The sequence below is a fragment of the Brachyhypopomus gauderio genome, chromosome 4, assembly GCF_052324685.1.
Source record: "Brachyhypopomus gauderio isolate BG-103 chromosome 4, BGAUD_0.2, whole genome shotgun sequence".
In the NCBI taxonomy this organism is placed as follows: Eukaryota; Metazoa; Chordata; class Actinopteri; order Gymnotiformes; family Hypopomidae; genus Brachyhypopomus; species Brachyhypopomus gauderio.
In genome coordinates this window covers 20,650,592-20,664,743 of record NC_135214.1, presented here as the reverse complement: position 1 = coordinate 20,664,743, position 14,152 = coordinate 20,650,592, and the positions used below count along the sequence as shown (strand labels likewise).

The 14,152-nt window shown below is 41.3% G+C and overlaps 1 long non-coding RNA gene across 1 annotated transcript; it reads left to right on the top strand.

The window, feature by feature from the left end:
* Positions 1 to 20: 20 nt before the first annotated feature.
* Positions 21 to 13,898, top strand: LOC143512530 (uncharacterized). Its single transcript, XR_013130477.1, has 3 exons — positions 21 to 9,802; positions 11,136 to 11,285; positions 13,754 to 13,898. It is a non-coding gene; the product is annotated as an uncharacterized LOC143512530 (long non-coding RNA).
* Positions 13,899 to 14,152: the final 254 nt, after the last annotated feature.

The following is a 14,152-nucleotide window of genomic DNA, read 5'->3' as shown; positions in this document are numbered from 1 at the left end:
GGACGTCCGGACCAGTTAGATGTTTTTACTGGTTTAGTGGACGTGCAGACTTCAGTTAGATGTGTTTACTGGTTTAGTGGCTGTCCGGACCTCAGTTAGATGTTTTTACTGGTTTAGTGGACGTGCAGACTTCAGTTAGATGTTTTTACTGGTTTAGTAGATGTCCGGACCTCAGTTAGATGTTTTTACTGGTTTAGTGGACGTCCGGACCTCAGTTAGATGTGTTGTTTACTGGTTTAGTTGACGTGCAGACATCATTTAGATGTTTTGTTTACTGGTTTAGTGGACGTCAGGACCCCAGTTAGATGTTTTTACTGGTTTAGTGGACGTCCAGACCTCAGTTAGATGTTTTTACTAGTTTAGTGGACGTCCAGACCCCAGTTAGATGTTTTACTGGTTTAGTGGAGGTCCAGACCTCAGTTAGATATTTTTACTGGTTTAGTGGATGTCCGGACCCCAGTTAGATGATTTGATTACTGGTATAGTGGACGTCCGGACCTCAGTTAGATGTTTTTACTGGTTTAGTGGCCGTGCAGACTTCAGTTAGATGTGTTTACTGGTTTAGTGGCTGTGCCGACCTCAGTTAGATGTTTTTACTGGTTTAGTGGATGTGCTGACCAGTTAGATGTTTTGTTTACTGGTTTAGTGGACGTCCGGACCCAAGTTAGATGTTTTTACTTGTTTAGTGGAGGTCCGGACCCCAGTTAGATGTTTTGTTTTCTGGTTTAGTGGACGTGCAGACTTCAGTTAGATGTTTTTACTGGTTTAGTAGATGTCCGGACCTCAGTTAGATGTTTTTACTGGTTTAGGGGACGTCCGGACCCCAGTTAGATGTGTTTACTGGTTTAGTGGCTGTCCGGACCTCAGTTAGATGTTTTTACTGGTTTAGTGGACGTCCGGACCTCAGTTAAATGTGTTGTTTACTGGTTTAGTTGACGTGCAGACATCATTTAGATGTTTTGTTTACTGGTTTAGTGGACGTCAGGACCCCAGTTAGATGTTTTTACTGGTTTAGTGGACGTCCAGACCTCAGTTAGATGTTTTTACTAGTTTAGTGGACGTCCAGACCCCAGTTAGATGTTTTACTGGTTTAGTGGAGGTCCAGAACTCAGTTAGATATTTTTACTGGTTTAGTGGAGGTCTGGACCTCAGTTAGATGTTTTACTGGTTTAGGGGACGTCCAGACTTCAGTTAGATGTTTTTACTGGTTTAGTAGATGTCCGGACCTCAGTTAGATGTTTTTACTGGTTTAGTGGACGTCCGGACCTCAGTTAGATGTGTTGTTTACTGGTTTAGTGGACATCTGGACCTCAGTTAGATGTTTTGTTTACTGGTTTAGTGGCTGTCCGGACCTCAGTTAGATGTTTTTACTGGTTTATTGGACGTGCTGACCAGTTAGATGTTTTGTTTACTGGTTTAGTGGCTGTCCGGACCTCAGTTAGATGTTTTTACTGGTTTAGTGGATGTGCAGACTTCAGTTAGATGTTTTTACTGGTTTAGTAGATGTCCGGACCTCAGTTAGATGTTTTTACTGGTTTAGTGGACGTCCGGACCTCAGTTAGATGTGTTGTTTACTGGTTTAGTTGACGTGCAGACATCATTTAGATGTTTTGTTTACTGGTTTAGTGGACGTCAGGACCCCAGTTAGATGTTTTTACTGGTTTAGTGGACGTCCAGACCTCAGTTAGATGTTTTTACTAGTTTAGTGGACGTCCAGACCCCAGTTAGATGTTTTACTGGTTTAGTGGAGGTCCAGACCTCAGTTAGATATTTTTACTGGTTTAGTGGATGTCCGGACCCCAGTTAGATGATTTGATTACTGGTATAGTGGACGTCCGGACCTCAGTTAGATGTTTTTACTGGTTTAGTGGCCGTGCAGACTTCAGTTAGATGTGTTTACTGGTTTAGTGGCTGTGCCGACCTCAGTTAGATGTTTTTACTGGTTTAGTGGATGTGCTGACAAGTTAGATGTTTTGTTTACTGGTTTAGTGGACGTCCGGACCCAAGTTAGATGTTTTTACTGGTTTAGTGGAGGTCCGGACCCCAGTTAGATGTTTTGTTTTCTGGTTTAGTGGACGTGCAGACTTCAGTTAGATGTTTTTACTGGTTTAGTGGACGTCCGGACCCCAGTTAGATGTTCTTACTGGTTTAGTGGAGGTCTGGACCTCAGTTAGATATTTTTACTGCTTTAGTGGATGTCCGGACCCCAGTTAGATGTTTTGATTACTGGTTTAGTGGACGTCCGGACCTCAGTTAGATGTTTTTACTGGTTTAGTGGACGTGCAGACTTCAGTTAGATGTTTTTACTGGTTTAGTAGATGTCCGGACCTCAGTTAGATGTTTTTAGTGGTTTAGTAGACGTCCGGACCTCAGTTAGATGTTTTGTTTTCTGGTTTAGTGGACGTGCATACATCATTAAGATGTTTTGTTTGCTGGTTTAGTGGACGTCCGGACCCCAGTTGGATGTTTTTACTGGTTTAGTGGACGTCCGGACCCCAGTTAGATGTTTTGTTTTCTGGTTTAGTGGACGTGCAGACTTCAGTTAGATGTTTTTACTGGTTTAGTAGATGTCTGGACCTCAGATAGATATTTTTACTGGTTTAGTGGACGTGCGGACGAGTTAGATGTTTTGATTACTGGTTTAGAGGACGTGCGGACCTCAGTTAGATGTTTTTACTGGTTTAGTGGATGTGCGGACCAGTTAGATGTTTTGTTTACTGGTTTAGTGGATGTCCAGACCTCAGTTAGATGTTTTTACTGGTTTAGTGGACATCTGGACCTCAGTTAGATGTTTTGTTTACTGGTTTAGTGGACGTGCAGAATTCAGTTAGATGTTTTTACTGGTTTAGTGGAGGTCTGGACCTCAGTTAGATGTTTTACTGGTTTAGGGGACATCCAGACTTCAGTTAGATGTTTTTACTGGTTTAGTAGATGTCCGGACCTCAGTTAGATGTTTTTACTGGTTTAGTGGACGTCCGGACCTCAGTTAGATGTGTTGTTTACTGGTTTAGTGGACATCTGGACCTCAGTTAGATGTTTTGTTTACTGGTTTAGTGGCTGTCCGGACCTCAGTTAGATGTTTTTACTGGTTTATTGGACGTGCTGACCAGTTAGATGTTTTGTTTACTGGTTTAGTGGACGTCCGGACCCAAGTTAGATGTTTTTACTGGTTTAGTGGAGGTCCGGACCCCAGTTAGATGCTTTGTTTTCTGGTTTAGTGGACGTGCAGACTTCAGTTAGATGTTTTTAATGGTTTAGTAGATGTCCGGACCTCAGTTAGATGTTTTTACTGGTTTAGTGGATCTGCGGACCAGTTAGATGTTTTGTTTACTGGTTTAGTGGACGTCTGGACCTCAGTTAGATGTTTTGTTTACTGGTTTAGTGGACGTGCGGAATTCAATTAGATGTTTTTACTGGTTTAGTGGACGTGCGGAATTCAATTAGATGATTTTACTGGTTTAGTGGATGTCCGGACCTCAGTTAGATGTTTTTACTGGTTTAGTGGACGTCCAAACCTCAGTTAGATGTTTTGTTTACTGGTATAGTGGCCGTGCCGACTTCAGTTAGATGTTTTTACTGGTTTAGTGGACGTCCAGACCTCAGTTACATGTTTTTACTGGTTTAGTGGATATCCAGACCCCAGTTAGATGTTTTTACTGGTTTAGTGTACGTCCGGACCTCAGTTAGATGTTTTTACTGGTTTAGGGGACATCCATACCCCAGTTAGATGTTTTTACTGGTTTAGTGGATGTCTGGACCTCAGGTAGATGTTTTGTTTACTGTTTTAGTGGACATCCTGACCTCAGTTAGATGTTTTTACTGGTTTAGTGGACGTCCGTACCTCAGTTAGATGTTTTAACTGGTTTAGTGGATGTGCGGACAAGTTAGATGTTTTGTTTACTGGTTTCGTGGACGTCCGGACCCCAGTTAGATGTTTTACTGGTTTAGTGGCCGTGCAGACTTCAGTTAGATGTGTTTACTGGTTTAGTGGCTGTGCGGACCTCAGTTAGATGTTTTTACTGGTTTAGTGGATGTGCGGACCAGTTAGATGTTTTGTTTAATGGTTTAGTGGACGTCCGGACCCCAGTTAGATGTTTTACTGGTTTAGTGGACGTCCGGACCCCAGTTAGATGTTTTGTTTACTGGTTTAGTGGATGTGCGGAATTCAGTTAGATGTTTTTACTGGTTTAGTGGATGTCCGGTTCTCAGTTAGATGTTTTGTTTACTGGTTTAGTGGACGTCCGGACCCCAGTTAGATGTTTTTACTGGTTTAGTGGACGTGCAGACCAGTTAGATATTTTGACTGGTTTAGTGGACGTCCGTACCTCAGTTAGATGTTTTGTTTACTGGTTTAGTGGACGTGCGGAATTCAGTTAGATGTTTTTAAAGGTTTAGTGGACGTCCGGACCTCAGTTAGATGTTTTTATTAGTTTAGTGGAAGTTGCTGACCAGTTAGATGTTTTGTTTACTGGTTTCGTGGACGTCCGGACCTCAGTTAAATGTTTTTACTGGTTTAGTGGATGTGCGGACCAGTTCGATGTTTTTTCTGGTTTAGTGGACGTGTGGACGAGTTAGATGTTTTAATTGCTGGTTTAGTGGACGTGCGGACCTCAGTTAGATGTTTTTACTGGTTAAGTGGATCTGCGGACCAGTTAGATGTTTTGTTTACTGGTTTAGTGGACGTCCGGACCCCAGTTAGATGTTTTTACTGGTTTAGTGGACGTCTGGACCTCAGTTAGATGTTTTGTTTACTGGTTTAGTGGATGTGCGGACGAGTTAGATGTTTTTACTGGTATAGTGGCCGTGCGGACTTCAGTTAGATGTTTTTACTGGTTTAGTGGACGTCCAGACCTCAGTTAGATGTTTTGTTTACTGGTTTAGTGGATGTGCGGACGAGTTAGATGTTTTTACTGGTATAGTGGCCGTGCGGACTTCAGTTAGATGTTTTTACTGGTTTAGTGGACATCCAGACCTCAGTTACATGTTTTTACTGGTTTAGTGGATGTCCATACCCCAGATAGATGTTTTTACTGGTTTAGTGGATCTGCGGACCAGTTAGATGTTTTGTTTACTGTTTTAGTGGACGTGCGGAATTCAGTTAGATGTTTTTACTGGTTTATTGGATGTCTGTATCTCAGTTATATGTTTTGATTACTGGTTTAGTGGACGTCCGGATCTCATTTAGATGTTTTTACTGGTTTAGTGGAGGTCCGGACCTGTTAGATGTTTTGATTATTGGTTTAGTGGACGTCCGGACCTCAGTTAGATGTTTTTACTGGTTTAGTGGATCTGCGGACCAGTTAGATGTTTTGTTTACTGGTTTAGTGGACGTCTGGACCTCAGTTAGATGTTTTGTTTACTGGTTTAGTGGACGTGCGGAATTCAATTTGATGTTTTTACTGGTTTAGTGGACGTGCGGAATTCAATTAGATGATTTTACTGGTTTAGTGGATGTCCGGACCTCAGTTAGATGTTTTTACTGGTTTAGTGGACGTCCAAACCTCAGTTAGATGTTTTGTTTACTGGTATAGTGGCCGTGCCGACTTCAGTTAGATGTTTTTACTGGTTTAGTGGACGTCCGGACCTCAGTTAGATGTTTTTACTGGTTTAGGGGACGTCCATACCCCAGTTAGATGTTTTTACTGGTTTAGTGGACGTCTGGACCTCAGTTAGATGTTTTGTTTACTGTTTTAGTGGACATCCTGACCTCAGTTAGATGTTTTTACTGGTTTAGTGGACGTCCGTACCTCAGTTAGATGTTTTAACTGGTTTAGTGGATGTGCGGACAAGTTAGATGTTTTGTTTACTGGTTTCGTGGACGTCCGGACCCCAGTTAGATGTTTTACTGGTTTAGTGGCCGTGCAGACTTCAGTTAGATGTGTTTACTGGTTTAGTGGCTGTGCGGACCTCAGTTAGATGTTTTTACTGGTTTAGTGGATGTGCGGACCAGTTAGATGTTTTGTTTAATGGTTTAGTGGACGTCCGGACCCCAGTTAGATGTTTTACTGGTTTAGTGGACGTCCGGACCCCAGTTAGATGTTTTGTTTACTGGTTTAGTGGATGTGCGGTATTCAGTTAGATGTTTTTACTGGTTTAGTGGATGTCCGGATCTCAGTTAGATGTTTTGTTTACTGGTTTAGTGGACGTCCGGACCCCAGTTAGATGTTTTTACTGGTTTAGTGGACGTGCAGACCAGTTAGATATTTTGACTGGTTTAGTGGACGTCCGTACCTCAGTTAGATGTTTTGTTTACTGGTTTAGTGGACGTGCGGAATTCAGTTAGATGTTTTTAAAGGTTTAGTGGACGTCCGGACCTCAGTTAGATGTTTTTACTGGTTTAGTGGATGTGCGGACCAGTTCGATGTTTTTTCTGGTTTAGTGGACGTGTGGACGAGTTAGATGTTTTAATTGCTGGTTTAGTGGACGTGCGGACCTCAGTTAGATGTTTTTACTGGTTAAGTGGATCTGCGGACCAGTTAGATGTTTTGTTTACTGGTTTAGTGGACGTCCGGACCCCAGTTAGATGTTTTTACTGGTTTAGTGGACGTCTGGACCTCAGTTAGATGTTTTGTTTACTGGTTTAGTGGATGTGCGGACGAGTTAGATGTTTTTACTGGTATAGTGGCCGTGCGGACTTCAGTTAGATGTTTTTACTGGTTTAGTGGACGTCCAGACCTCAGTTACATGTTTTTACTGGTTTAGTGGACGTGCGGACGAGTTAGATGTTTTTACTGGTATAGTGGCCGTGCGGACTTCAGTTAGATGTTTTTACTGGTTTAGTGGACGTCCAGACCTCAGTTACATGTTTTTACTGGTTTAGTGGACGTGCGGACGAGTTAGATGTTTTTACTGGTATAGTGGCCGTGCGGACTTCAGTTAGATGTTTTTACTGATTTAGTGGACATCCAGACCTCAGTTACATGTTTTTACTGGTTTAGTGGATGTCCATACCCCAGATAGATGTTTTTACTGGTTTAGTGGATCTGCGGACCAGTTAGATGTTTTGTTTACTGTTTTAGTGGACGTGCGGAATTCAGTTAGATGTTTTTACTGGTTTATTGGATGTCTGTATCTCAGTTATATGTTTTGATTACTGGTTTAGTGGACGTCCGGATCTCATTTAGATGTTTTTACTGGTTTAGTGGAGGTCCGGACCTGTTAGATGTTTTGATTATTGGTTTAGTGGACGTCCGGACCTCAGTTAGATGTTTTTACTGGTTTAGTGGATGTGCAGACCAGTTAGATGTTCTGTTTAGTGGACGTCCGGACCTCAGTTAGATGTTTTTACTGGTTTAGTGTATCTGCGGACCAGTTAGATGTTTTGTTTACTGGTTTAGTGGACGTCCGGAATTCAGTTAGATGTTTTTACTGGTTTAGTGGATGTCCGGACACCAGTTAGATGTTTTGTTTTATGGTTTAGTGGACGTTCGGACCTCAGGTAGATGTTTTGTTTACTGGTTTAGTGGATGTCCGGACCAGTTAGATGTTTTTACTGGTTTAGTGGACGTCCTGACCTCAGTTAGATGTTTTTACTAGTTTAGTGGACGTCCAGACCCCAGTTAGATGTTCTTACTGGTTTAGTGGAGGTCTGAACCTCAGTTAGATATATTTACTGGTTTAGTGGATCTGCGGACCAGTGAGAGGTTTTGTTTACTGGTTTAGTGGACGTCTGGACCTCAGTTAGATGTTTTGTTTACTGGTTTAATGGACGTGCAGAATTCAAATAGATGTTTTTACTGGTTTAGTGGACGTGCGGAATTCAATTAGATGTTTTTACTGGTTTAGTGGATGTCCGGATCTCAGTTAGATGTTTTTACTGGTTTAGTGGACGTCCAAACCTCAGTTAGATGTTTTGTTTACTGGTATAGTGGCCGTGCCGACTTCAGTTAGATGTTTTTACTGGTTTAGTGGACGTCCAGACCTCAGTTACATGTTTTTACTGGTTTAGTGGATGTCCAGACCCCAGTTAGATGTTTTTACTGGTTTAGTGTACGTCCGGACCTCAGTTAGATGTTTTTACTGGTTTAGGGGACGTCCATACCCCAGTTAGATGTTTTAACTGGTTTAGTGGACGTCTGGACCTCAGTTAGATGTTTTGTTTACTGTTTTAGTGGACATCCTGACCTCAGTTAGATGTTTTTACTGGTTTAGGGGACGTCCATACCCCAGTTAGATGTTTTAACTGGTTTAGTGGACGTCTGGACCTCAGTTAGATGTTTTGTTTACTGTTTTAGTGGACATCCTGACCTCAGTTAGATGTTTTTACTGGTTTAGTGGACGTCCGTACCTCAGTTAGATGTTTTAACTGGTTTAGTGGATGTGCGGACAAGTTAGATGTTTTGTTTCCTGGTTTAGTGGACGTCCGGACCCCAGTTAGATGTTTTACTGGTTTAGTGGACGTCCGGATTCCAGTTAGATGTTTTGTTTACTGGTTTCGTGGACGTCCGGACCCCAGTTAGATGTTTTACTGGTTTAGTGGACGTCCGCACCCCAGTTAGATTTTTTGTTTACTTGTTTAGTGGACGTGCGGACCTCAGTTACATGTTTTTACTGGTTTAGTGGATGTCCAGACCCCAGTTAGATGTTTTTACTGGTTTAGTGGACGTCTGAACCTCAGTTAGATGTTTTGTTTACTGTTTTAGTGGATGTCCGGACCTCAGTTAGATGTTTTTACTGGTTTAGTGGATGTGCAAACCAGTTAGATGTTTTGTTTACTGGTTTAGTGGATGTGCGGGCCTCAGTTAGATGTTTTGTTTACTGTTTTAGTGGACGTGCGGAATTCAGTTAGATGTGTTTACTGGTTTAGTGGACGTCCGGACCCCAGTTAGATGTTTTTACTGGTTTAGTGGATGTGCGGACCAGTTAGATGTTTTGATTACTGGTTTAGTGGATGTGCGGACCTCAGGTAGATGTTTTTACTGGTTTTGTGGACGTCCGTACCTCAGTTAGATGTTTTGTTTACTGGTTTAGTGGACGTCCGGAATTTAGTTAGATGTTTTTACTGGCTTAGTGGACATCCTGACCCCAGTTAGATGTTTTAACTGGTTTAGTGGACGTCCGGACCCCAGTTAGATGTGTTTACTGGTTTAGTGGATGTGCGGACCTCAGGTAGATGTTTTTACTGGTTTTGTGGACGTCCGTACCTCAGTTAGATGTTTTGTTTACTGGTTTAGTGGACGTCCGGAATTTAGTTAGATGTTTTTACTGGCTTAGTGGACATCCTGACCCCAGTTAGATGTTTTAACTGGTTTAGTGGACGTCCGGACCCCAGTTAGATGTGTTTCCCAGCCAACATGTCCACATGGGCCCCACATGGGATTTAACTGGGCAGTATGGGTTTTATCTGGGCATGGGCTTAGAGTGGGCTTTTTTAAGGGTTCTATTTGGGCCCCAGTTGAGTTACATTTGTGGGCCCCATTGGGGTTATAAATCCCGGCCCCAGTTGGGTTATAGTTGGGACCCACGTGGGCCTGATTTTTAAAACAGCCTAATATTTTAAAAACGGACTTTTAAATACCATTTACAAAACAGACATTTTTACATAGTACACGATTTTATACCTCAGCTCAAGCAAATGATGGTAGAACTGGATATTTCTCTGGCACACAAACAAATAAATTGCATGTTGATATAGTTTAATTTGTGAAGCAGTTATAATAACTAAATTCATTCAAAATATTAAGAAAGTTAATGAACCTGCTTCAGATGTATGGCGCCCGCCCCCAACGAAAGACTAAACGGTCTCCCGCCTGGCCTGACTGAAAGTGAATTTTTATATCCGTTGGAGATATCATTCACTGAGGTAAGAAATTAACTTTTTATCCTGTTTCTCTAATTTGGTTATCAATGTGTAAAAGAACAAATATACAATGAAAGAAAGAAAAATATCTGAGGATATAATGCCTGACGTTATATTTAATTAAAACCTAGCTATGTTAATTTGCTAGCTTGATAGCTAAAACAACCGTTAGCGTTGAAAGGTAGAACGCAAGCGTTCATTTGTTATGGCTAAGAGGAATAATCTGTGGGGGGAAATATAGTGTTTAAATGTCTATGTTTACACATTTTCGACGTAACCCCCCTAGATTTAGTTAATTAATTTTCCTAGATCAGCTAAGACATAAGTGCAAATTTCGATGTTGCTAGGCTAGCTAACCTAAGATAGTGAGTTAACCTATCTTAGCAAACACTAGAACTAAGTGGTCACCTTGGTTAACTAGCTAGCTAGTTATGTTTAGAGAATGTTTGCTTAACGTTTTGGTAGAAAAGATAATTGTCCTGTTAGTTATTAATTAAGTGATAAACCTTTACAGTTAATAGTAAGTCGTGTCCTGGCATTAAATATACCAAATACAGTGGTACCTCGAGATACGAGCTGCTCTATATACGAGCGATCCAAGATACGAGCACCGAGACGAGCAAAATTTCTGTTCGACACCCGAGTGCACGTTCGAGATACGAGCATGAACCGGTCATCACAGCCATCACAGCCATGTGTGCTTTGCAACGAGTAACACTACGTACGGTGTATACAGTACAGTATTTCAATACTACAAACGTTTGTTTTGCATTATGGCTCCAAAAAAGGCTCTAGTAGTGGAAAGTCCAGTGAGAAGAGAATGATAACTATAGAAACTAAGCAGGAGATTATTCACCTGCGTGAGAAAGGCACTCGTGTAGCCGAACTCGCTCGTCTGTTCGGCCGGAGTACATGTCTTTTTTTCCACATTTACGCTAGTTTTGTGACTTTTTTAAGGACCGGAACCAATTACAATATTTTACATTGTTAAATTGCTTCCAGAACCGAGCAGTTCGAGATACGAGCACGGGTCTGGAACGGATTAAACTCGTATCTCGAGGTACCACTGTACAAATGACTGCATTTCTAAGGTAGAGCTGTGTAGTATTAATCCCAGTATGAGGGGAAAAACAAATGATCGTAGTCCTAACCTACCATAGACAACCTTGTGTATAGCAGAAAAGAGTATTGTCTTATGGATAAACAGCTACTAATCATTCTTGTAATGGGTCTAAGTTAGATAGCGGTTTTCTCGTTTTGGTGCTCTGTAAAGTAACATGTGGTGGTTGTTTTTGCCTCAGTTTATTCTATCTGAATTTTAAATTTTGTTTTGTAGGTGCCCTAAAACAAAATGCTTATCTTCAGAATTAACTAAAGAAGATGTTGAGAGAGCTGTCTCAAAGTGGTTTACCAATGCTCGTGACCATGATGGAAACCGTGCACTGAGAGCGCAGAGAGACTTTCAAAAAAGGAACGCAGAACAGATGTAAGTAATCAATAGTGAGTAGGGGTGCACGATATGGACTAGAATTGCGATGTGCGATAACGTTGTTGGATATCCCGATATCGATGTGAACCACGATAAATTAAGATTAAAATACAGAAATGTAGTGTCTCTCTGAACAGCAGCACGTTAATTTGTTTTGTTTTTTACTGTGTAATGAATCCAGAATAATTGCAAATATTTTGCAGGTTTATTCAACAATAGATTCAATCTAGGTTTATACTTTCAGGAGTGAGCGACTCCGCACACCTCGTTAACCTCCGCGAACGGCGGAAGCGTTTAATCTTGCCGTGTCACATTCTTTGCAGTGTAGTCCGAAACGATATGTAGGCCTAGTAGTATAAAAAACACCCCTCAAATACAGGGGAATGAACTTTTACCTGACCAATTTTAATGTTGCTTTGTGTTTCAGGTTTGAAAAGTGCTGGAATTTAGGCTAAAGTATTTGAAAAGGCTTGAAATTGTAACTACTTCGTTTCACAACAAATATCTGTCTGACTGAACAATTCTCTTGTATTACGTTAACAAACACGAGCCTCTTGTAATTCCAAGACGAAACATGAGAGAACGTGAAGACGTTAAGATTGGGCGTTTTGAAAATAAATATCCATTAAATAATGTGATAAAAAAGCGAATTATTTCGAATCATTTAGAGTATATGTATAAATATTTTATTCAATAACGTGCTGGGAATTATTGAAATGGACCTTGAAAGTGACATACAAGTGTTTGAATTCCACCTTGTATAGGTGTATGAACCCTGCAAACATGACTGTTCTCATTGCGCCGAGACGCGGCGCGCGAGAACTTTAAATAAATAATAACATTAAATAATGTGATAAAAAAGCGAATTATTTCGAATCATTTAGAGTATATGTATAAATATTTTATTCAATAACGTGCTGGGAATTATTGAAATGGACCTTGAAAGTGACATACAAGTGTTTGAATTCCACCTTGTATAGGTGTATGAACCCTGCAAACATGACTGTTCTCATTGCGCCGAGACGCGGCGCGCGCGAACTTTAAATAAATAATAACATTAAATAATGTGATAAAAAAGCGAATTATTTCGAATCATTTAGAGTATATGTATAAATATTTAATTCAATAACGTGCTGGGAATTATTGAAATGGACCTTGAAAGTGACGTACAAGTGCTTGAATTCCACCTTGTATAGGTGTATGAACCCTGCAAACATGACTGTTCTCATTGCGCCGAGACGCGGCGCGCGCGAACTTACAAAATTCGAGAGGTGCACGACCTCGTGAATTGACAGCGCGCGAGGCAATTGCACACGGGCGAAGCCACCGCGATTACGTTATTTTCGCCTCCCGGACCCTCGCGCCGCATCAAGTGTAAACCAGGCTTAAACCAAATCGCGTGTCTGATGAGCGTGTTCACGCCCCACTCCAGGGTTGCCAGGTCCTACAAAAGCTTTCCGCACAAAATCTGCGAGTGTAAGTTGTCGGCGGGGGGGGGGGGGGGGGGGGGGGGGGTTGTTGCGAGTGTGAACTGGAGACAAATTAAGTATTATATCGCGATCGATTCTTAGTGTTGACTTGTAACTTCCGCAGTAGCCCAACTCAAAAGTAGCCCAAAAAACCGCACCCCGCGGCCCCAGAATTTTTACCCGCGGCTGGATTTTCAAACAAGCCCAATTTGGCGTGAAAACCGAGAACCTGGCAACTCTGCCTCACTCTGCCTCTTGCCTACTTACGTCACGTGATCATAGTCTGCAGCGCGAATAGCTCCCTCTATTGCTGGACGAGGATAACGCAATTTGAGTTTGCTGTTATTCAAGGAGTTATCGTGGCTCTTTCGATGTGTTTATCGTGAAACTTCACATCGCGATAACGATAAAAATACGATTAATCGTGCAGCCCTAATAGTGAGTTACACGTTTGTGATAATGTGACTATGAAGGCATGTGAAAATCAGTCATTTTTACTTTCCAAAACCCTGACAGCTCCTATATTGGAGTTTTTAAATGTTTTATGTACACCTAACTTGTAAACACATCACTTGGCCTTTGTAAAATCTCCCCCAAGAGGTGATTAAAGTGTTAGACATCAGTGTCTTTGGAAATTTTGAGTAACTGCAGCAGCTCAAATTAGTGAATTGTATAGTATATTTGAAGGAGTACTGGTCAGGATTTTATTATACTGTGCAAACTAGAAGCTGGCAAGAGCCTTCATAGAGTTCTGTACAGTGTATTATGGTCAGGACCCAGGTGGTGCAGAAAATGCATGCCCATTAAACAGGCCTAGTGTGCTAATTCAATAGTACAAACAGGATTTTTATGCTTTACCATGTTTTAGATTCACAGAGAAGGATGTTTATCATTGCTAAAAGTGGTTTAGATAATCTGCAGTGTTACTGTTGTGTGCTTTAATTAATACTGTTGTCTGTCTCTCCCTCCCCTCTTCTCTCTCTCTCTCTCTACAAGATGTGAAACTACACAACTCAGCAACACACAGTAAAGGATTCTAAAGACTCTTAACATATGTTTTATGGACATTTATGGTTAAAATTGTTAATGAGTTGTCGTTTTCAATAAAACATTTTTATTAGGATTGATCAAGCATTTGTCGTCATTTAAATGCAAGTATTATTATAAACAGCTCATCTCTGATTGAAATTACTTATGATAATACAGTCTTTAGTGCTGTGCTCTTATACAACAGTTTTGCAAAGTAAGAAAAGCAACTGAATATTGCATTAGGTATGTACAGCAGAGACCTCACCTGAAGCCCTCCATGACTCCATAGGGACCCACATTGGATGACACAAGTTAGCATTATAGTAATTGTGCTCCAAATGTGTGATGCAAGCTGACATTCTAGTG